Source organism: Camelus bactrianus, unplaced genomic scaffold (genome assembly GCF_048773025.1).
Source record: "Camelus bactrianus isolate YW-2024 breed Bactrian camel unplaced genomic scaffold, ASM4877302v1 HiC_scaffold_42, whole genome shotgun sequence".
Lineage (NCBI taxonomy): Eukaryota > Metazoa > Chordata > Mammalia > Artiodactyla > Camelidae > Camelus > Camelus bactrianus.
In genome coordinates this window covers 1,936,887-1,960,401 of record NW_027413958.1, presented here as the reverse complement: position 1 = coordinate 1,960,401, position 23,515 = coordinate 1,936,887, and positions in this window count along the sequence as shown.

The following is a 23,515-nucleotide window of genomic DNA, read 5'->3' as shown; positions in this document are numbered from 1 at the left end:
AAGTCCGCTAATTACCTCCCTTGTCCATGGGGAGGCACAAGATGCTACCTGCTTTTCCAGCCCAACCTCCGCCATTCCCCGGCAGCCCGCACAGGGAGGGACTGGGGGAAGACACTCGAAGGGCTCCTAGGTGATCCCGGGTGCTGCAGACATAAGACGGAACCTCCCCACACTCAGAATTCCGGAACACGGATGACTGTGTGGGGGAGGTTTAGGGCCGCCCTCCACGCAGCTGCCTGGTATCACAGGTGTTCCCTGGCAGGGGGAAGTCCGCTAATTACCTCCCCTGTCCATGGGGAGGCACTAGATGCTACCTGCGTTTCCAGCCCAACCCCCGCCTTTCCCCGGCAGCCCGCACTGGGAGGGACTGGGGGAAGACACTCGAAGGGCTCCTAGGAGATCCCGGGTGCTGCAGACAGAAGACGGAACCTCCCCACACTCAGAATTCCGGAACACGTGTGACTGTGTGGGTGAGGTTTAGGGCCGCACTCCACGCAGCTTCCTGGTGTCACAGGTGTTCCCTGGCAGGGGGAAGTCCGATAATTACCTCCCTTGTCCATGGGGATTCACTAGATGCTACCTGCTTTTCCAGTCCAACCCCCGCTCTTCCCCGGGAGCCCGCACAGGGAGGGACTGGGGGAAGACACTCGAAGGGCTCCTAGGTGAACCCAGGTGCTGCAGACATAAGACGGAACCTCCCCACACTCAGAAATCCGGAACACGGATGACTGTGTGGGGGAGGTTCGGGGCCGCACTCCACGCAGCTGCCTTGTGTCACAGGTGTTCCCTGGCAGGTGGAAGACCGCTAAATACCTCCCCTGTCCATGGGGAGGCACTAGATGCTACCTGAGTTTCAAGCCCAACCCCCGCCTTTCCACGGCAGCCCGCAGTGGGAGGGATTCGGGGAAGACACTCGAAGGGCTCCTAGGAGATCCCGGGTGCTGCAGACAGAAGACGGAACCTCCCCAAACTCAGAATTCCGGAACACGTGTGACTGTGTGGGTGAGGTTTAGGGCCGCACTCCACGCAGCTTCCTGGTGTCACAGTTGTTCCCTGGCAGGGGGAAGTCCGCTAATTACCTCCCTTGTCCATGGGGAGGCACAAGATTCTACATGCGTTTCCAGCCCAACCCCCGCCGTTCCCCGGTAGCACGCAAAGTGAGGGACTGGAGGAAGACACTCGAAAGGCTCCTAGGAGAACCCGGGTGCTGCAGACATAAGACGGAACTTCCCCACAATCAGAATCCTGGAACACGGCTGACTGTGTGGGGGAGGTTCGGGGCCGCCACCCACGCAGCTGCCTGGTGTCACAGGTGTTCCCTGGCAGGGAGAAGTCCGCTAATTTCCTCCCCTGTCCATGGGGAGACACTAGATGCGACCTGCGTTTCCAGCCCAACCCCCTCCTTTCCTCGGCAGCCCGCACTGGGACGGACTGGGTGAAGACACTCGAAAGGCTCCGAGGAGATCCCGTGTGCTGCAGACAAAAGACGGAACCTCCCCACACTCAGAATCCCGCAACACGGCTGACTGTGTAGGAGAGGTTCGGGGCTGCCCTCCACGCAGCTGCCTGGTGTCACAGGTGTTCCCTGGCAGGGGGAAGTCCGCTAATTAACTCCCCTGTCCATGGGGAGGCACAAGATGCTACCTGCATTTCCAGCCCAACCTCCGCCATTCCCCGGCAGCCCGCACAGGGAGGGACTGGGGGAAGACACTCGAAGGGCTCCTAGGAGATCCCGGGTTCTGCAGACAAAAGACGGAACCTCCCCACACTCAGAATCCCGGAACACGGCTGACTGTGTTGGAGAAGTTCGGGGCCGCCCTCCACGCAGCTGCCTGGTGTCACAGGTGTTCCCTGGCAGGGGGAAGTCCGCTAATTACCTCCCTTGTCCATGGGGAGGCACAAGATGCTACCTGCTTTTCCAGCACAATCTCCGCCATTCCCCGGCAGCCCGCAGAGGGAGGGACTGGGGGAAGACACTCGAAGGGCTCCTAGGTGAACCCGGGTGCTGCAGACATAAGACGGAACCTCCCCACACTCAGAATTCCGGAACACGAATGACTGTGTGGGGGAGGTTCGGGGCCGCCCTCCACGCAGCTGCCTTGTGTCACAGGTGTTCCCTGGCAGGGGGAAGTCCGCTAATTACCTCCCGTGTCCATTGGGAGGCACTAGATGCTACCTGCGTTTCCAGCACAACCCCCTCCTTTCCTCGGCAGCCCGCACTGGGACGGACTGGGGGAAGACACTCGAAGGGCTCCTAGGAGATCCCGGTTGCTGCAGACAAAAGACGGAACCTCCCCACACTCAGAATCCAGGAACACGTCTGACTGTGTGGGTGAGGTTTAGGGCCGCCCTCCACGCAGCTGCCTGGTGTCACAGGTGTTCCCTGGCAGGGGGAAGTCCGCTAATTACCTCCCCTGTCCATGGGGAGGCACTAGATGCTACCTGCGTTTCCAGCCCAACCCCCGCCTTTCCCCGGCAGCCCGCCCTGGGAGGGACTCGGGGAAGACACTCGAAGGGCTCCTAGGAGATCCCGGGTGCTGCAGACAGAAGACGGATCCTCCCCACACTCAGAATACCGGAACACGGCTGACTGTGTGGGGGAGGTTCGGGGCCGCCCTCCACGCAGCTGCCTGGTGTCACAGGTGTTCCCTGGTAGGGAGAAGTCCGCTAATTACCTCCCCTGTCCATGGGGAGGCACAAGATGCTACCTGCTTTTCCAGCCCAACCTCCGTCATTCCCTGGCAGCCCGCACAGGGAGGGACTGGGGGAAGACACTCGAAGTGCTCCTAGGTGAACCCGGGTGCTGCAGACATAAGACGGAACCTCCCCACACTCAGAATTCCGGAACACGGATGACTGTGTGGGGGAGGTTTAGGGCCGCACTCCACGCAGCTTCCTGGTGTCACAGGTGTTCCCTGGCAGGGGGAAGTCCGCTAATTACCTCCCTTGTCCATGGGGAGGCACTAGATGTTACCTGCTTTTCCAGCCCAACCCCCGCCGTTCCCCGGCAGCCCGCACAGGGAGGAACTGGGGGAAGACACTCGAAGGGCTCCTAGGAGATCCCGGGTGCTGCAGACAAAAGACGGAACCTCCCCACACTCAGAATCCCGGAACACGGTTGACTGTGTTGGAGAGGATCGGGGCCGCCCTCCACGCAGCTGCCTGGTGTCACAGGTGTTCCCTGGCAGGGGGAAGTCCGCTAATTACCTCCCTTGTCCATGGGGAGGCACAAGATGCTACTTGCTTTTCCAGCCCAACCTCCGCAATTCCACGGCAGCCCGCACAGGGAGGGACTGGGGGTAGACACTCGAAGGGCTCCTAGGTGAACCCGGGTGCTGCAGACATAAGACGGAACCTCCCCACAATCAGAATTCCGGAACGGGAATGACTGTGTGGGGGTGGTTCGTGGCCGCCCTCCTCGCAGCTGCCTTGTGTCACAGGTATTCCCTGGCAGGTGGAAGTCCGCTAATTACCTCCCCTGTCCATGGGGAGGCAGTAGATGCTACCTGCTTTTCCAGCACAACCCCCTCCTTTCCCCGGCATCCCGCACAGGGAGGGACTCTGGTAAGACACTCGAAGGGCTCCTAGGTGATCCCGGGTGCTGCAGACAGAAGACGGAACCTCCCCACAATCAGAATCCCGGAACACGGCTGACTGTGTTGGAGAGGTTCGGGGCCGCCCTCCACGCAGCTGCCTGGTGTCACAGGTGTTTCCTGGCAGGGGGAAGTCCGCTAATTACCTCCCCTGTCCATGGGGAGGCACAAGATGCTACCTGCTTTTCCAGCACAACCTCCGCCATTCCCCAGCAGCCCGCAGAGGGAGGGACTGGGGGAAGACACTCGAAGGGCTCCTAGGTGAACCCGGGTGCTGCAGACATAAGACGGAACCTCCCCACACTCAGAATTCCGGAACACGAATGACTGTGTGGGGGAGGTTCGGGGCCGCCCTCCACGCAGCTGCTTGTGTCACAGGTGTTCCCTGGCAGGTGGAAGTCCGCTAATTACCTCCCCTGTCCATGGGGAGGCACTAGATGCTACCTGCGTTTTCAGCACAACCCCCTCCTTTCCCCGGCAGGCCGCAAAGGGAGGGACACTGGGAAGACACTCAAAGGGCTCCTAGGAGATCCCGGGTGCTGCAGACAGAAGACGGAAACTCCCCACACTCAGAATTCCGGAACACATCTGACTGTGTGGGTGAGGTTTAGGGCCGCCCTCCACGCAGCTGCCTGGTGTCACAGGTGTTCCCTGGCAGGGGGAAGTCCGCTAATTACCTCCCATGTCCATGGGGAGGCACTAGATGCTACCTGCGTTTCCAGCCCAACCCCCGCCTTTCCCCGGCAGCCCGCACTGGGTGGGACTCGGGGAAGACACTCTAATGGCTCCTAGGAGATCCCGGGTGCTGCAGACAGAAGACGGAACCTCCCCACACTCAGAATCCCGGAACACGGATGACTGTGTGGGGGAGGTTCGGGGCCGCCCTCCACGAAGCTGCCTGGTGTCACAGGTGTTCCCTGGCAGGGGGAAGTCCGCTAATTACCTCCCTTGTCCATGGGGAGGCACAAGATGCTACCTGCTTTTCCAGCCCAACCTCCGCCATTCCCAGGCAGCCCGCAGAGGGAGGGACTGGGGGAAGACACTCGAAGGGCTCCTAGGTGAACCCGGGTGCTGCAGACATAAGACGGAACCTCCCCACACTCAGAATTCCGGAACACGGATGACTGTGTGGGGGAGGTTCGGGGCCGCCCTCCACGCAGCTGCCTGGTGTCACAGGTGTTCCCTGGCAGGGGGAAGTCCGCTAATTACCTCCCATGTCCATGGGGAGGCACATGATGCTACCTGCATTTCCAGCCCTTCCTCCGCCATTCCCCGGCAGCCCGCACAGGGAGGGACTCTGGGAAGACACTCGAAGGGCTCCTAGGAGAACCCGGGTGCTGCAGACAGAAGACGGAACCTCCCCACACTCAGAATTCCAGAACACGGCTGACTGTGTGGGGGAGGTTCGGGGCCGCCCTCCACGCAGCTGCCTGGTGTCACAGGTGTTCCCTGGCAGGGAGAAGTCCGCTAATTACCTCCCCTGTCCATGGGGAGGCACTAGATGCTACCTGCGTTTCCAGCCCAACCCCCTCCTTTCCTCGGCAGCCCGCACTGGGACGGACTGGAGGAAGACAATCGAAGGGCTCCTAGGAGATCCCGGGTGCTGCAGACAAAAGACGGAACCTCCCCACACTCAGAATCCCGGAACACGTTTGACTGTGTGGGTGAGGTTTAGGGCCGCCCTCCACGCAGCTGCCTGGTGTCACAGGTGTTCCCTGGCAGGGGGAAGTCCGCTAATTACCTCCCATGTCCATGGGGAGGCACTAGATGCTACCTGCGTTTCCAGCCCAACCCCCGCCTTTCCCCGGCAGCCCGCACTGGGTGGGACTCGGGGAAGACACTCTAATGGCTCCTAGGAGATCCCGGGTGCTGCAGACAGAAGACGGAACCTCCCCACACTCAGAATTCCGGAACACGGCTGACTGTGTGGGGGAGGTTCGGGACCGCCCTCCACGCAGCTGCCTGGTGTCACAGGTGTTCCCTGGTAGGGAGAAGTCCGCTAATTACCTCCCCTGTCCATGGGGAGGCACAAGATGCTACCTGCTTTTCCAGCCCAACCTCCGCCATTCCCCGGCAACCCGCACAGGGAGGGACTGGGGGAAGACACTCGAAGGGCTCCTAGGAGATCCCGGGTGCTGCAGACATAAAACGGAACCTCCCCACACTCAGAATTCCGGAACACGGATGACTGTGTGGGGGAGGTTTAGGGCCGCACTCCACGCAGCTTCCTGGTGTCACAGGTGTTCCCTGGCAGGGGGAAGTCCGCTAATTACCTCCCTTGTCCATGGGGAGGCACTAGATGTTACCTGCTTTTCCAGCCCAACCCCCGCCGTTCCCCGGCAGCCCGCACAGGGAGGAACTGGGGGAAGACACTCGAAGGGCTCCTAGGAGATCCCGGGTGCTGCAGACAAAAGACGGAACCTCCCCACACTCAGAATCCCGGAACACGGTTGACTGTGTTGGAGAGGATCGGGGCCGCCCTCCACGCAGCTGCCTGGTGTCACAGGTGTTCCCTGGCAGGGGGAAGTCCGCTAATTACCTCCCTTGTCCATGGGGAGGCACAAGATGCTACTTGCTTTTCCAGCCCAACCTCCGCAATTCCACGGCAGCCCGCACAGGGAGGGACTGGGGGAAGACACTCGAAGGGCTCCTAGGAGATCCCGGGTGCTGCAGACAGAAGACGGAACCTCCCCACACTCAGAATTCCGGAACACGGCTGACTGTGTGGGGGACGTTCGGGGCCGCCCTCCACGCAGCTGCCTGGTGTCACAGGTGTTCCCTGGTAGGGAGAAGTCCGCTAATTACCTCCCCTGTCCATGGGGAGGCACAAGATGCTACCTGCTTTTCCAGCCCAACCCCCGCCTTTCCCCGTCAGCCCGCACAGGGAGGGACTGGGGGAAGACACTCGAAGGGCTCCTAGGTGAACCCGGGTGCTGCAGACATAAGACGGAACCTCCCCACACTCAGAATTCCGGAACACGGATGACTGTGTGGGGGAGGTTTAGGGCCGCCCTCCACGCAGCTGCCTGGTGTCACAGGTGTTCCCTGGCAGGGGGAAGTCCGCTAATTACCTCCCCTGTCCATGGGGAGGCACTAGATGCTACCTGCGTTTCCAGCCCATCCCCCACCTTTCCCGGGGAGTCCGCACTGGGAGGGACTCGGGGAATACACTCGAAGGGCTCCTAGGAGATCCCGGGTGCTGCAGACAGAAGACGGAACCTCCCCACACTCAGAATTCCGGAAAACGGGTGACTGTGTGGGGAAGTTTCGGGGCCGCCCTCCACGAAGCTGCCTGGTGTCACAGGTGTTCCCTGGCAGGTGGAATTCCGCTAATTACCTCCCCTGTCCATGGGGAGGCACTAGATGCTACCTGCGTTTTCAGCACAACCCCCTCCTTTCCGCTGCAGCCCGCAAAGGGAGGGACACTGGGAAGACACTCGAAGGGCTCCTAGGAGATCCCGGGTGCTGCAGACAGAAGACGGAACCTCCCCACACTCAGAATCCCGGAACACATCTGACTGTGTGGGTGAGGTTTAGGGCCGCCCTCCACGCAGCTGCCTGGTGTCACAGGTGTTCCCTGGCAGGGGGAAGTCCGCTAATTACCTCCCATGTCCATGGGGAGGCAGTAGATGCTACCTGCGTTTCCAGCCCAACCCCCGCCTTTCCCCGGCAGCCCGCACTGGTTGGGACTCGGGGAAGACACTCGAAGGGCTCCTAGGAGATCCCGGGTGCTGCAGACAGAAGACGGAACCTCCCCACACTCAGAATTCCGGAACACGGCTGACTGTGTGGGGGAGGTTCGGGGCCGCCCTCCACGCAGCTGCCTGGTGTCACAGGTGTTCCCTGGTAGGGAGAAGTCCGCTAATTACCTCCCCTGTCCATGGGGAGGCACAAGATGCTACCTGCTTTTCCAGCCCAACCTCCGCCATTACCCGGCATCCCGCACAGGGAGGGACTGGGGGAAGACACTCGAAGGGCTCCTAGGAGATCCCGGGTTCTGCAGACAAAAGACGGAACCTCCCCACACTCAGAATCCCGGAACACGGCTGACTGTGTTGGAGAGGTTCGGGGCCGCCCTCCACGCAGCTGCCTGGTGTCACAGGTGTTTCCTGGCAGGGGGAAGTCCGCTAATTACCTCCCCTGTCCATGGGGAGGCACAAGATGCTACCTGCTTTTCCAGCACAACCTCCGCCATTCCCCAGCAGCCCGCAGAGGGAGGGACTGGGGGAAGACACTCGAAGGGCTCCTAGGTGAACCCGGGTGCTGCAGACATAAGACGGAACCTCCCCACACTCAGAATTCCGGAACACGAATGACTGTGTGGGGGAGGTTCGGGGCCGCCCTCCACGCAGCTGCCTTGTGTCACAGGTGTTCCCTGGCAGGTGGAAGTCCGCTAATTACCTCCCCTGTCCATGGGGAGGCACTAGATGCTACCTGCGTTTTCAGCACAACCCCCTCCTTTCCCCGGCAGGCCGCAAAGGGAGGGACACTGGGAAGACACTCAAAGGGCTCCTAGGAGATCCCGGGTGCTGCAGACAGAAGACGGAAACTCCCCACACTCAGAATTCCGGAACACATCTGACTGTGTGGGTGAGGTTTAGGGCCGCCCTCCACGCAGCTGCCTGGTGTCACAGGTGTTCCCTGGCAGGGGGAAGTCCGCTAATTACCTCCCATGTCCATGGGGAGGCACTAGATGCTACCTGCGTTTCCAGCCCAACCCCCGCCTTTCCCCGGCAGCCCGCACTGGGTGGGACTCGGGGAAGACACTCTAATGGCTCCTAGGAGATCCCGGGTGCTGCAGACAGAAGACGGAACCTCCCCACACTCAGAATCCCGGAACACGGATGACTGTGTGGGGGAGGTTCGGGGCCGCCCTCCACGAAGCTGCCTGGTGTCACAGGTGTTCCCTGGCAGGGGGAAGTCCGCTAATTACCTCCCTTGTCCATGGGGAGGCACAAGATGCTACCTGCTTTTCCAGCCCAACCTCCGCCATTCCCAGGCAGCCCGCAGAGGGAGGGACTGGGGGAAGACACTCGAAGGGCTCCTAGGTGAACCCGGGTGCTGCAGACATAAGACGGAACCTCCCCACACTCAGAATTCCGGAACACGGATGACTGTGTGGGGGAGGTTCGGGGCCGCCCTCCACGCAGCTGCCTGGTGTCACAGGTGTTCCCTGGCAGGGGGAAGTCCGCTAATTACCTCCCATGTCCATGGGGAGGCACATGATGCTACCTGCATTTCCAGCCCTTCCTCCGCCATTCCCCGGCAGCCCGCACAGGGAGGGACTCTGGGAAGACACTCGAAGGGCTCCTAGGAGAACCCGGGTGCTGCAGACAGAAGACGGAACCTCCCCACACTCAGAATTCCAGAACACGGCTGACTGTGTGGGGGAGGTTCGGGGCCGCCCTCCACGCAGCTGCCTGGTGTCACAGGTGTTCCCTGGCAGGGAGAAGTCCGCTAATTACCTCCCCTGTCCATGGGGAGGCACTAGATGCTACCTGCGTTTCCAGCCCAACCCCCTCCTTTCCTCGGCAGCCCGCACTGCGACGGACTGGAGGAAGACAATCGAAGGGCTCCTAGGAGATCCCGGGTGCTGCAGACAAAAGACGGAACCTCCCCACACTCAGAATCCCGGAACACGTTTGACTGTGTGGGTGAGGTTTAGGGCCGCCCTCCACGCAGCTGCTCTGTGTCACAGGTGTTCCCTGGCAGGGGGAAGTCCGCTAATTACCTCCCATGTCCATGGGGAGGCACTAGATGCTACCTGCGTTTCCAGCCCAACCCCCGCCTTTCCCCGGCAGCCCGCACTGGGTGGGACTCGGGGAAGACACTCTAATGGCTCCTAGGAGATCCCGGGTGCTGCAGACAGAAGACGGAACCTCCCCACACTCAGAATTCCGGAACACGGCTGACTGTGTGGGGGAGGTTCGGGACCGCCCTCCACGCAGCTGCCTGGTGTCACAGGTGTTCCCTGGTAGGGAGAAGTCCGCTAATTACCTCCCCTGTCCATGGGGAGGCACAAGATGCTACCTGCTTTTCCAGCCCAACCTCCGCCATTCCCCGGCAACCCGCACAGGGAGGGACTGGGGGAAGACACTCGAAGGGCTCCTAGGAGATCCCGGGTGCTGCAGACATAAAACGGAACCTCCCCACACTCAGAATTCCGGAACACTGATGACTGTGTGGGGGAGGTTTAGGGCCGCCCTCCACGCAGCTGCCTGGTGTCACAGGTGTTCCCTGGCAGGGGGAAGTCCGCTAATTACCTCCCCTGTCCATGGGGAGGCACTAGATGCTACCTGCGTTTCCAGCCCATCCCCCGCCTTTCCCCGGCAGCCCGCACTGAGATGGACTCGGGGAAGACACTCGAAGGGCTCCTAGGAGATCCCGGGTGCTGCAGACAGAAGACGGAACCTCCCCACAATCAGAATTCCGGAACACGGGTGACTGTGTGGGTGAGGTTTATGGCCGCACTCCACGCAGCTTCCTGGTGTCACAGGTGCTCCCTGGCAGGGGGAAGTCCGCTAATTACCTCCCATGTCCATGGGGAGGCACATGATGCTACCTGCATTTCCAGCCCTTCCTCCGCCATTCCCCGGCAGCCCGCACAGGGAGGGACTCTGGGAAGACACTCGAAGGGCTCCTAGGAGAACCCGGGTGCTGCAGACAGAAGACGGAACCTCCCCACACTCAGAATTCCAGAACACGGCTGACTGTGTGGGGGAGGTTCGGGGCCGCCCTCCACGCAGCTGCCTGGTGTCACAGGTGTTCCCTGGCAGGGAGAAGTCCGCTAATTACCTCCCCTGTCCATGGGGAGGCACTAGATGCTACCTGCGTTTCCAGCCCAACCCCCTCCTTTCCTCGGCAGCCCGCACTGGGACGGACTGGAGGAAGACAATCGAAGGGCTCCTAGGAGATCCCGGGTGCTGCAGACAAAAGACGGAACCTCCCCACACTCAGAATCCCGGAACACGTTTGACTGTGTGGGTGAGGTTTAGGGCCGCCCTCCACGCAGCTGCCTGGTGTCACAGGTGTTCCCTGGCAGGGGGAAGTCCGCTAATTACCTCCCCTGTCCATGGGGAGGCACTAGATGCTACCTGCGTTTCCAGCCCAACCCCCGCATTTCCCCGGCATCCCGCACTGGGAGGGACTCGTAGAAGACACTCGAAGGGCTCCTAGGAGATCCCGGGTGCTGCAGACAGAAGACGGAACCTCCCCACACTCAGAATTCCGGAACACGGATGACTGTGTGGGTGAGGTTAGGGCCGCCCTCCACGCAGCTGCCTGGTTCACAGGTGTTCCCTGGCAGGGGGAAGTCCGCTAATTACCTCCCTAGTCCATGGGGAGGCACAAGATTCTACCTGTTTTTCCAGCCCAACCTCCGCCATTCCCCGGCAGCCCACACAGGGAGGGACTGGGGGAAGACACTCGAAAGGCTCCTAGGTGGACCCGGGTGCTGCAGACATAAGACGGAACCTCCCCACACTCAGAATTCCGGAACACGGATGACTGTGTGGGGGAGGTTCGGGGCCGCCCTCCACGCAGCTGCCTTGTGTCACAGGTGTTCCCTGGCAGGTGGAAGTCCGCTAATTACCTCCCCTGTCCATGGGGAGGCACTTGATGCTACCTGCGTTTCCAGCACAACCCCCTCTTTTCCACGGCAGCCCGCAAAGGGAGAGACACTGAGATGACACTCGAAGGGCTCCTAGGAGATCCCGGGTGCTGCAGAAAGAAGACGGAACCTCCCCACACTCAGAATTCCGGAACACGGGTGACTGTGTGGGTGAGGTTTAAGGCCGCCCTCCACACAGCTTCCTGGTGTCACAGGTGTTCCCTTGTAGGGGGAAGACAGCTAATTACCTCCCCTGTCCATGGGGAGGCACTAGATGCTACCTGCTTTTCCAGCCCAACCCCCGCCTTTCCCAGGCAGCCCGCAAAGGGAGGGACTGGGGGAAGACACTCGAAGGGCTCCTAGGAGATCCCGGGTGCTGCAGACAAAAGACGGAATCTCCCCACACTCAGAATCCCGGAACACGGCTGACTGTGTTGGAGAGGTTCGGGGCCGCCCTCCACGCAGCTGCCTGGTGTCACAGGTGTTCCCTGGCAGGGGGAAGTCCGCTAATTACCTCCCTTGTCCATGGGGAGGCACATGATGCTACCTGCTTTTCCAGCCCAACCTCCGCCATTCCCCGGCAGCCCGCACAGGGAGGGATTGGGGGAAGACACTCGAAGGGCTCCTAGGTGAACCCGGGTGCTGCAGACATAAGACGGAACCTCCCCACACTCAGAATTCCGGAACACGGATGACTGTGTGGGGGAGGTTCGGGGCCGCACTCCACGCAGCTGCCTTGTGTCACAGGTGTTCCCTGGCAGGTGGAAGTCCGCTAATTACCTCCCCTGTCCATGGGGAGGCACTAGATGCTACCTGCGTTTCCAGCACAACCCCCTGCTTTCCCCTGCAGCCCGCACTGGGACGGACTGGGGGAAGACACTCGAACGGCTCCTAGGAGATCCCGGGTGCTGCAGACAAAAGACGGAACCTCCCCACACTCAGAATCCCGGAACACATATGACTGTGTGGGTGAGGTTTAGGGCCGCCCTCCACGCAACTGCCTGGTGTCACAGGTGTTCCGTGGAAGGGGGAAGTCCGCTAATTACCTCCCCTGTCCATGGGGAGGCACTAGATTCTACCTGCTTTTCCAGCCCAACCCCCGCCTTTCCCCGGCAGCCCGCACTGGGAGGGACTCGGGGAAGACACTCGAAGGGTCCTAGGAGATCCCGGGTGCTGCAGACAGAAGACGGAACCTCCCCACACTCAGAATTCCGGAACAAGGCTGACTGTGTGTGGGAGGTTCGGGGCCGCCCTCCACGCAGCTGCCTGGTGTCACAGGTGTTCCCTGCTAGGGAGAAGTCCGCTAATTACCTCCCCTGTCCATGGGGATGCACAAGAGGCTACTTGCGTTTCCAGCCCAACCCCCTCCTTTCCTCGGCAGCCCGCACTGTGACGGACTTGGGGAAGACACTCGAAGGGCACCTAGGAGATCCCGGGTGCTGCAGACAGAAGACGGAACCTCCCCACACTCAGAATTCCGGAACACGGGAGACTGTGTGGGTGAGGTTTAGGGCCGCACTCCATGCAGCTTCCTGGAGTCACAGGTGTTCTCTGGCAGGGGGAAGTCCTCTAATTATCTCCCTTGTCCATGGGGAGGCACTAGATGCTACCTGCTTTTCCAGCCCAACTTCCGACATTCCCCGGCAGCCCGCACTGGGAGGGACTCAGGGAAGACACTCGAAGGGCTCCTAGGAAATCCCGGGTGCTGCAGACAGAAGACGGAACCTCCCCACAATCAGAATACCAGAACACGGATGACTGTGTGGGGGAGGTTCGGGGCCGCCCTCCACGCAGCTGCCTAGTGTCACAGGTGTTCCCTGGCAGGGAGAAGTCCGCTAATTACCTCCCCTGTCCATGGGGAGGCACTAGATGCTACCTGCGTTTCCAGCCCAACCCCCTCCTTTCCTCGGCAGCCCGCACTGTGACGGAATGGGGGAAGACACTCGAAGGGCTCCTAGGTGATCCCGGGTGCTGCAGACAGAAGACGGAACCTCCCCACACTCAGAATTCCGGAACACGGATGACTGTGTGGGTGAGGTTAGGGCCGCCCTCCACACAGCTGCCTGGTTCACAGGTGTTCCCTGGCAGGGGGAAGTCCGCTAATTACCTCCCCTGTCCATGGGGAGGCACAAGAAGCTACCAGCTTTTCCAGCCCAACCTCCGCCATTCCCCGGCAGCCCGCACAGGGAGGGACTGGGGGAAGACACTCGAAGGGCTCCTAGGTGAACCCGGGTGCTGCAGACATAAGACGGAACCTCCCCACACTCAGAATTCCGGAACACGGATGACTGTGTGGGGGAGGTACGGGGCCGCCCTCCACGCAGCTGCCTTGTGTCACAGGTGTTCCCTGGCAGGTGGAAGTCCGCTAATTACCTCCCCTGTCCATGGGGAGTCATTTGATGCTACCTGCGTTTCCAGTACAACCCCCTCTATTCCCCGGCAGCCCGCACAGGGAGGGACACTGGGAAGACACTCGAAGGGCTCCTAGGAGATCCCGGGTGCTGCAGACAGAAGACGGAACCTCCCCACACTCAGAATTCCGGAACACGGGTGACTGTGTGGGTGAGGTTTATGGCCGCCCTCCACACAGCTTCCTGGTGTCACAGGTGTTCCCTTGTAGGGGGAAGACCGCTAAATACCTCCCCTGTCCATGGGGAGGCACTAGATGCTACCTGCGTTTTCAGCCCAACCCCCGCCTTTCCCAGGCTGCCCGCACTGGGAGGGACTCGGTGAAGTCTCTCGAAGGGCTCCTAGGTGATCCAGGGTGCTGCAGACAAAAGACGGAACCTCCCCACACTCAGAATCCCGGAACACGTCTGACTGTGTGGGAGAGGTTCGGGGCCGCACTCCACGCAGCTGCCTGGTGTCACAGGTGTTCCCTGGCAGGGGGAAGTCCGCTAATTACCTCCCCTATCCATGGGGAGGCACTAGATGCTACCTGCGTTTCCAGCCCAACCCCCGCCTTTCCCCGGCAGCCCGCACAGGGAGGGACTGGGGGAAGACACTCGAAGGGCTCCTAGGAGATCCCGGGTGCTGCAGACAGAAGACGGAACCTCCCCACACTCAGAATTCTGGAACACGGCTGACTGTGTGGGTGAGGTTTAGGGCCGCACTCCACGCAGCTTCCTGGTGTCACAGGTGTTCCCTCGCAGGGGGAAGTCCGCTAATTACCTCCCTTGTCCATGGGGAGGCACTAGATGCTACCTGCTTTTCCAGCCCAACCCCCGCCTTTCCCCTGCAGCCCGCACAGGGAGGGACTGGGGGTAGACACTCGAAGGGCTCCTAGGAGATCCCAGGTGCTGCAGACAAAAGACGGAATCTCCCCACACTCAGAATCCCGGAACACGGCTGACTGTGTTGGAGAGGTTCGGGGCCGCCCTCCACGCAGCTGCCTTGTGTCACAGGTGTTCCCTGGCAGGGGGAAGTCCGCTAATTACCTCCCTTGTCCATGGGGAGGCACATGAAGCTACCTGCTTTTCCAGCCCAACCTCCGCCATTCCCCGGCAGCCCGCACAGGGAGGGATTGGGGGAAGACACTCTAAGGGCTCCTAGGTGAACCCGGGTGCTGCAGACATAAGACGGAACCTCCCCACACTCAGAATTCCGGAACACGGATGACTGTGTGGGGGAGGTTCGGGGCCGCACTCCACGCAGCTGCCTTGTGTCACAGGTGTTCCCTGGCAGGTGGAAGTCCGCTAATTACCTCCCCTGTCCATGGGGAGGCACTAGATGCAACCTGCGTTTCCAGCACAACCCCCTCCTTTCCCCGGCAGCCCGCACAGGGAGGGACTCTGGGAAGTCACTCGAAGGGCTCCTAGGAGAACCCGGGTGCTACAGACAGAAGACGGAACCTCCCCACAATCAGAATTCCAGAACACGGCTGATTGTGTGGGGGAGGTTCGGGGCCGACCTCCACGCAGCTGCCTTGTGTCACAGGTGTTCCCTGGCAGGGAGAAGTCCGCTAATTACCTACCCTGTCCATGGGGAAGCACTAGATGCTACCTGCGTTTCCAGCACAACCCCCTCCTTTCCCCGGCAGCCCGCACAGGGAGGGACCATGGGAAGACACTCGAAGGGCTCCTAGGAGATCCCGGGTGCTGCAGACAGAAGACGGAACCTCCCCACACTCAGAATTCCGGAACACGGCTGACTATTTGGGGGAGGTTCGGGGCAGCCCTCCACGCAGCTGCCTGGTGTCACAGGTGATCCCTTGCAGGGGGAAGTCCGCTAATTACCTCCCTTGTCCATGGGGAGGCACTAGATGCTACCTGCGTTTCCAGCCCAACCCCCGCCTTTCCCCGGCAGCCCGCACTGGGAGGGACTCAGGGAAGACACTCGAAGGGCTCCTAGGAGATCCCGGGTGCTGCAGACAGAAGACGGAACCTCCCCACAATCAGAATACCAGAACACGGATGACTGTGTGGGGGAGGTTCGGGGCCGCCCTCCACGCAGCTGCCTAGTGTCACAGGTGTTCCCTGGCAGGGAGAAGTCCGCTAATTACCTCCCCTGTCCATGGGGAGGCACTAGATGCTACCTGCGTTTCCAGCCCAACCCCCTCCTTTCCTCGGCAGCCCGCACTGTGACGGAATTGGGGAAGACACTCGAAGGGCTCCTAGGTGATCCCGGGTGCTGCAGACAGAAGACGGAACCTCCCCACACTCAGAATTCCGGAACACGGATGACTGTGTGGGGGAGGTTCGGGGCCGCCCTCCACGCAGCTGCCTTGTGTCACAGGTGTTCCCTGGCAGGTGGAAGTCCGCTAATTACCTCCCCTGTCCATGGGGAGGCACTTGATGCTACCTGCGTTTCCAGCACAACCCCCTCTTTTCCCCGGCAGCCCGCACAGGGAGGGACACTGGGAAGACACTCGAAGGGCTCCTAGGAGATCCCGGGTGCTGCAGACAGAAGACGGAACCTCCCCACACTCAGAATTCCGGAACACGGGTGACTGTGTGGGTGAGGTTTAGGGCCGCCCTCCACACAGCTTCCTGGTGTCACAGGTGTTCCCTTGTAGGGGGAAGACCGCTAAATACCTCCCCTGTCCATGGGGAGGCACTAGATGCTACCTGCGTTTTCAGCCCAACCCCCGCCTTTCCCAGGCTGCCCGCACTGGGAGGGACTCGGTGAAGTCTCTCGAAGGGCTCCTAGGAGATCCAGGGTGCTGCAGACAAAAGACGGAACCTCCCCACACTCAGAATCCCGGAACACGTCTGACTGTGTGGGAGAGGTTCGGGGCCGCCCTCCACGCAGCTGCCTGGTGTCACAGGTGTTCCCTGGCAGGGGGAAGTCCGCTAATTACCTCCCCTATCCATGGGGAGGCACTAGATGCTACCTGCGTTTCCAGCCCAACCCCCGCCTTTCCCCGGCAGCCCGCACAGGGAGGGACTGGGGGAAGACACTCGAAGGGCTCCTAGGAGATCCCGGGTGCTGCAGACAGAAGACGGAACCTCCCCACACTCAGAATTCTGGAACACGGCTGACTGTGTGGGTGAGGTTTAGGGCCGCACTCCACGCAGCTTCCTGGTGTCACAGGTGTTCCCTGGCAGGGAGAAGTCCGCTAATTACCTACCCTGTCCATGGGGAAGCACTAGATGCTATCTGCGTTTCCAGCACAACCCCCTCCTTTCCCCGGCAGCCCGCACAGGGAGGGACCCTGGGAAGACACTCGAAGGGCTCCTAGGAGATCCCGGGTGCTGCAGACAGAAGACGGATCCTCCCCACACTCAGAATTCCGGAACACGGCTGACTATTTGGGGGAGGTTCGGGGCCGCCCTCCACGCAGCTGCCTGGTGTCACAGGTGTTCCCTTGCAGGGGGAAGTCCGCTAATTACCTCCCCTGTCCATGGGGAGGCACTAGATGCTACCTGCGTTTCCAGCCCAACCCCCGCCTTTCCCCGGCAGCCCGCACTGGGAGGGACTCAGGGAAGACACTCGAAGGGCTCCTAGGAGATCCCGGGTGCTGCAGACAGAAGACGGAACCTCCCCACAATCAGAATACCAGAACACGGATGACTGTGTGGGGGAGGTTCGGGGCCGCCCTCCACGCAGCTGCCTAGTGTCACAGGTGTTCCCTGGCAGGGAGAAGTCCGCTAATTACCTCCCCTGTCCATGGGGAGGCACTAGATGCTACCTGCGTTTCCAGCACAACCCCCTCCTTTCCTCGGCAGCCCGCACTGTGACGGAATGGGGGAAGACACTCGAAGGGCTCCTAGGTGATCCCGGGTGCTGCAGACAGAAGACGGAACCTCCCCACACTCAGAATTCTGGAACACGGATGACTGTGTGGGTGAGGTTAGGGCCGCCCTCCACACAGCTGCCTGGTTCACAGGTGTTCCCTGGCAGGGGGAAGTCCGCTAATTACCTCCCCTGTCCATGGGGAGGCACAAGATGCTACCTGCTTTTCCAGCCCAACCTCCGCCATTCCCCGGCAGCCCGCACAGGGAGGGACTGGGGGAAGACACTCGAAGGGCTCCTAGGTGAACCCGGGTGCTGCAGACATAAGACGGAACCTCCCCACACTCAGAATTCCGGAACACGGATGACTGTGTTGGGGAGGTTCGGGGCCGCCCTCCACGCAGCTGCCTTGTGTCACAGGTGTTCCCTGGCAGGTGGAAGTCCGCTAATTACCTCCCCTGTCCATGGGGAGGCACTTGATGCTACCTGCGTTTCCAGCACAACCCCCTCTTTTCCCCGGCAGCCCGCACAGGGAGGGACACTGGGAAGACACTCGAAGGGCTCCTAGGAGATCCCGGGTGCTGCAGACAGAAGACTGAACCTCCCCACACTCAGAATTCCGGAACACGGGTGACTGTGTGGGTGAGGTTTAGGGCCGCCTTCCACACAGCTTCCTGGTGTCACAGGTGTTCCCTTGTAGGGGGAAGACCGCTAAATACCTCCCCTGTCCATGGGGAGGCACTAGATGCTACCTGCGTTTTCAGCCCAACCCCCGCCTTTCCCAGGCTGCCCGCACTGGGAGGGACTCGGTGAAGTCTCTCGAAGGGCTCCTAGGAGATCCAGGGTGCTGCAGACAAAAGACGGAACCTCCCCACACTCAGAATCCCGGAACACGTCTGACTGTGTGGGAGAGGTTCGGGGCCGCACTCCACGCAGCTGCCTGGTGTCACAGGTGTTCCCTGGCAGGGGGAAGTCCGCTAATTACCTCCCCTATCCATGGGGAGGCACTAGATGCTACCTGCGTTTCCAGCCCAACCCCCGCCTTTCCCCGGCAGCCCGCACAGGGAGGGACTGGGGGAAGACACTCGAAGGGCTCCTAGGAGATCCCGGGTGCTGCAGACAGAAGACGGAACCTCCCCACACTCAGAATTCTGGAACACGGCTGACTGTGTGGGTGAGGTTTAGGGCCGCACTCCACGCAGCTTCCTGGTGTCACAGGTGTTCCCTCGCAGGGGGAAGTCCGCTAATTACCTCCCTTGTCCATGGGGAGGCACTAGATGCTACCTGCTTTTCCAGCCCAACCCCCGCCTTTCCCCTGCAGCCCGCACAGTGAGGGACTGGGGGTAGACACTCGAAGGGCTCCTAGGAGATCCCAGGTGCTGCAGACAAAAGACGGAATCTCCCCACACTCAGAATCCCGGAACACGGCTGACTGTGTTGGAGAGGTTCGGGGCCGCCCTCCACGCAGCTGCCTGGTGTCACAGGTGTTCCCTGGCAGGGGGAAGTCCGCTAATTACCTCCCTTGTCCATGGGGAGGCACATGATGCTACCTGCTTTTCCAGCCCAACCTCCGCCATTCCCCGGCAGCCCGCACAGGGAGGGATTGGGGGAAGACACTCGAAGGGCTCCTAGGTGAACCCGGGTGCTGCAGACATAAGACGGAACCTCCCCACACTCAGAATTCCGGAACACGGATGACTGTGTGGGGGAGGTTCGGGGCCGCACTCCACGCAGCTGCCTTGTGTCACAGGTGTTCCCTGGCAGGTGGAAGTCCGCTAATTACCTCCCATGTCCATGGGGAGGCACTAGATGCTACCTGCGTTATCAGCACAACCCCCTCCTTTCCCCGGCAGCCCGCACAGGGAGGGACTCTGGGAAGTCACTCGAAGGGCTCCTAGGAGAACCCGGGTGCTACAGACAGAAGACGGAACCTCCCCACAATCAGAATTCCAGAACACGGCTGATTGTGTGGGGGAGGTTCGGGGCCGACCTCCACGCAGCTGCCTTGTGTCACAGGTGTTCCCTGGCAGGGAGAAGTCCGCTAATTACCTACCCTGTCCATGGGGAAGCACTAGATGCTACCTGCGTTTCCAGCCCAACCCCCACCTTTCCTCGGCAGCCCGCACTGGGACGGACTGGGGGAAGACACTCGAACGGCTCCTAGGAGATCCCGGGTGCTGCAGACAAAAGACGGAACATCCCCACACTCAGAATCCCGGAACACGTATGACTGTGTGGGTGAGGTTTAGGGCCGCCCTCCACGCAGCTGCCTGGTGTCACAGGTGTTCCGTGGCAGGGGGAAGTCCGCTAATTACCTCCCCTGTCCATGGGGAGGCACTAGATGCTACCTGCTTTTCCAGCCCAACCCCCGCCTTTCCCCGGCAGCCCGCACTGGGAGGGACTCGGGGAAGACACTCGAAGGGCTCCTAGGAGATCCCGGGTGCTGCAGACAGAAGACGGAACCTCCCCACACTCAGAATCCCGGAACACGTCTGACTGTGTGGGAGAGGTTCGGGGCCGCACTCCACGCAGCTGCCTGGTGTCACAGGTGTTCCCTGGCAGGGGGAAGTCCGCTAATTACCTCCCCTATCCATGGGGAGGCACTAGATGCTACCTGCGTTTCCAGCCCAACCCCCGCCTTTCCCCGGCAGCCCGCACAGGGAGGGACTGGGGGAAGACACTCGAAGGGCTCCTAGGAGATCCCGGGTGCTGCAGACAGAAGACGGAACCTCCCCACACTCAGAATTCTGGAACACGGCTGACTGTGTGGGTGAGGTTTAGGGCCGCACTCCACGCAGCTTCCTGGTGTCACAGGTGTTCCCTCGCAGGGGGAAGTCCGCTAATTACCTCCCTTGTCCATGGGGAGGCACTAGATGCTACCTGCTTTTCCAGCCCAACCCCCGCCTTTCCCCTGCAGCCCGCACAGGGAGGGACTGGGGGTAGACACTCGAAGGGCTCCTAGGAGATCCCAGGTGCTGCAGACAAAAGACGGAATCTCCCCACACTCAGAATCCCGGAACACGGCTGACTGTGTTGGAGAGGTTCGGGGCCGCCCTCCACGCAGCTGCCTGGTGTCACAGGTGTTCCCTGGCAGGGGGAAGTCCGCTAATTACCTCCCTTGTCCATGGGGAGGCACATGATGCTACCTGCTTTTCCAGCCCAACCTCCGCCATTCCCCGGCAGCCCGCACAGGGAGGGATTGGGGGAAGACACTCGAAGGGCTCCTAGGTGAACCCGGGTGCTGCAGACATAAGACGGAACCTCCCCACACTCAGAATTCCGGAACACGGATGACTGTGTGGGGGAGGTTCGGGGCCGCTCTCCACGCAGCTGCCTTGTGTCACAGGTGTTCCCTGGCAGGTGGAAGTCCGCTAATTACCTCCCCTGTCCATGGGGAGGCACTAGATGCTACCTGCGTTCCCAGCACAACCCCCTCCTTTCCCCGGCAGCCCGCACAGGGAGGGACTCTGGGAAGTCACTCGAAGGGCTCCTAGGAGAACCCGGGTGCTACAGACAGAAGACGGAACCTCCCCACAATCAGAATTCCAGAACACGGCTGATTGTGTGGGGGAGGTTCGGGGCCGACCTCCACGCAGCTGCCTTGTGTCACAGGTGTTCCCTGGCAGGGAGAAGTCCGCTAATTACCTACCCTGTCCATGGGGAAGCACTAGATGCTACCTGCGTTTCCAGCCCAACCCCCACCTTTCCTCGGCAGCCCGCACTGGGACGGACTGGGGGAAGACACTCGAACGGCTCCTAGGAGATCCCGGGTGCTGCAGACAAAAGACGGAACATCCCCACACTCAGAATCCCGGAACACGTATGACTGTGTGGGTGAGGTTTAGGGCCGCCCTCCACGCAGCTGCCTGGTGTCACAGGTGTTCCGTGGCAGGGGGAAGTCCGCTAATTACCTCCCCTGTCCATGGGGAGGCACTAGATGCTACCTGCTTTTCCAGCCCAACCCCCGCCTTTCCCCGGCAGCCCGCACTGGGAGGGACTCGGGGAAGACACTCGAAGGGCTCCTAGGAGATCCCGGGTGCTGCAGACAGAAGACGGAACCTCCCCACACTCAGAATCCCGGAACACGGCTGACTGTGTTGGAGAGGTTCGGGGCCGCCCTCCACGCAGCTGCCTCGTGTCACAGGTGTTCCCTGGCAGGGGGAAGTCCGCTAATTACCTCCCTTGTCCATGGGGAGGCACATGATGCTACCTGCTTTTCCAGCCCAACCTCCGCCATTCCCCGGCAGCCCGCACAGGGAGGGATTGGGGGAAGACACTCGAAGGGCTCCTAGGTGAACCCGGGTGCTGCAGACATAAGACGGAACCTCCCCACACTCAGAAATCCGGAACACGGATGACTGTGTGGGGGAGGTTCGGGGCCGCACTCCACGCAGCTGCCTTGTGTCACAGGTGTTCCCTGGCAGGGGGAAGTCCGCTAATTACTTCCCCTGTCCATGGGGAGGCACTAGATGCTACCTGCGTTTCCAGCACAACCCCCTCCTTTCCCCGGCAGCCCGCACAGGGAGGGACTCTGGGAAGCCACTCGAAGGGCTCCTAGGAGATCCCGGGTGCTGCAGACAGAAGACGGAACCTCCCCACACTCAGAATTCCGGAACACGGGTGACTGTGTGGGTGAGGTTTAGGGCCGCCCTCCACACAGCTTCCTGGTGTCACAGGTGTTCCCTGGTAGGGGAAGACCGCTAATTACTTCCCCTGTCCATGGGGATGCACTATATGCTACCTGATTTTCCAGCCCAACCCCCGCCTTTCCCCGGCATCCCGCACAGGGAGGGACTGGGGGAAGACACACGAAAGGCTCCTAGGAGAACCCGGGTCCTGCAGACAGAAGACGGAACCTCCCCACACTCAGAATTCCGGAACACGTGTGACTGTGTGGGTGAGGTTTAGGGCCGCACCCCACGCAGCTTCCTGGTGTCACAGTTGTTCCCTGGCAGGGGGTAGTCCGCTAATTACCTCCCTTGTCCATGGGGAGGCACTAGATGCTACCTGCTTTTCCAGCCCAACCCCCGCCTTTCCCCGGCAGCCCGCACAGTGAGGGACTCGGGGAAGACACTCGAAAGGCTCCTAGGAGAACCCGTGTGCTGCAGACAGAAGACGGAACCTCCCCACACTCAGAATTCCGGAACACGGGTGACTGTGTGGGTGAGGTTCGGGGCCGACCTCCACACAGTTTCCTGGTGTCACAGGTGTTCCCTGGTAGGGGGAAGACCGCTAATTACCTCCCCTGTCCATGGGGAGGCACTAGATGCTACCTGAGTTTCCAGCCCAACCCCCGCCTTTCCCCGGCAGCCCGCAGTGGGAGGAATTCGGGGAAGACACTCGAAGGGCTTCTAGGAGATCACGGGTGCTGCAGACAGAAGACGGAACCTCCCCACACTCAGAATTCCGGAACAAGTCTGACTGTGTTGGGGAGGTGCGGGGCCGCCCTCCACGCAGCTGCCTGGTGTCACAGGTGTTCCCTGGCAGGGGGAAGTCCGCTAATTACCTCCCTTGTCCATGGGGAGGCACAAGATGATACCTGCTTTTCCAGCCCAACCTCCACTTTTCCCCGGCAGCCCGCAAAGTGAGGGACTGGGGGAAGACACTCGAAAGGCTCCTAGGAGAACCCGGGTGCTGCAGACAGAAGACGGAACCTCCCCACACTCAGAATTCCGGAACAAGTCTGACTGTGTTGGGGAGGTGCGGGGCCGCCCTCCAAGCAGCTGCCTGGTGTCACATGTGTTCCCTGGCAGGGGGAAGTCCGCTAATTACCTCCCTTGTCCATGGGGAGGCACAAGATGCTACCTGCTTTTCCAGCCCAACCTCCGCCTTTCCCCGGCAGCCCGTACAGGGAGGGACTGGGGGAAGACACTCGAAAGGCTCCTAGGAGAACCCGGGTGCTGCAGACAGAAGACGGAACCTCCCCACATTCAGATTGCCGGAACACGGGTGACTGTGTGGGTGAGGTTTAGGGCCGCCCTCCACACAGCTGCCTGGTGTCACAGGTGTTCCCTGGCAGGGGGAAGTCCGCTAATTACCTCCCTTGTCCATGGGGAGGCACAAGATGCTACCTGCTTTTCCAGCCCAACCTCCGCCTTTCCCCGGCAGCTCGTACAGGGAGGGACTGGGGGAAGACACT